The following is a 1,127-nucleotide window of genomic DNA, read 5'->3' as shown; positions in this document are numbered from 1 at the left end:
GGATGCCACTCTTGCTTCAAATACTGGCTAGGAAAATACATTGATAGAGAATGGCCAAGTCTGGCTACATTTAGAAAATACTGTGACACCAGGGATAAAGATATTTGACTGTGGACCATAACACTATGGCTAACGTTGAGAATAGGAATCTCAGAACACTTAAATCTCATGTGAAATCTATAGCTAGGTCAAGAAGCTATTATGTAAACAGAGAAAGAGATCATTTCATGATTAAAATCAGGAGGGAAAAGGTATGGATCAAGATTATATCCTTTCTACAGACGTACCCAGTCTTTATGATTTTTTTTTTATGAAGCTAGACGCCGGTGAAAAAGAATATGACATTAGGATTGGAGGAAGATTCATCAATCAACATTCAATCAACATTATGCAGATGACTCAATCTTGCTTGCTGAAAGTAAAGAGGATTTGAAATGCGTGCTTTAGGAGATCAAAGACTACTGCATTAAATATAGATTATATCTCAACATTAATAACATAAAATTCTACACCAATGGTATGCTAAGCAATATTATGATTGACGGAGAAAAGATTAAAATGATACACTATTTAATTGTAGTTGAATCTACAATCAACATCTTTAGTACTTCCTAGGAGTCAGGACATTGCCATATCACATTGGGCAAGTTTGCTGTTGAGGACCTCGCTAAAGTACTGAGGAGCAAGGGTATCATGTTAAAGACTAAGGTATATTTAACTCAGGCCATGGCTACTTTCTATGCAGTGAAATATGAAAACTATGCCATAAAATATATTATCACAGTGACAGCAGCAATGGGCTTAAACAGAAAATATTTTGATGATAGTGCAGGACTTGGTAGAGTTACATTCTGTTATACCCTAGATTGTTGAGTCAGAGTCTACTCAATGACATCTAATGACAATAACTACAACAATAGCAACAGTTAATGAAGAAAAGTATTTCTTATGTGTTGGAAACAAGAATGCTGTCTTTTGTGAAAAAGAAAATTATCATTGTATAACACGTACCAGTTTTTGCATTTGTTTTTTTTTTCCAGAGATTATACATAGTTTTTATTGTGGATTTTACCTCAGCATAAAGGGGGGGGATGTCCTCACAGACCTAACAACATCATCATGGTAGT

This window comes from Elephantulus edwardii, unplaced genomic scaffold (assembly GCF_000299155.1).
Source record: "Elephantulus edwardii isolate Elephantulus edwardi_28Jun2011 unplaced genomic scaffold, EleEdw1.0 scaffold00119, whole genome shotgun sequence".
NCBI classification, from domain to species: domain Eukaryota; kingdom Metazoa; phylum Chordata; class Mammalia; order Macroscelidea; family Macroscelididae; genus Elephantulus; species Elephantulus edwardii.
Note: the sequence above shows the minus strand (reverse complement) of the source record.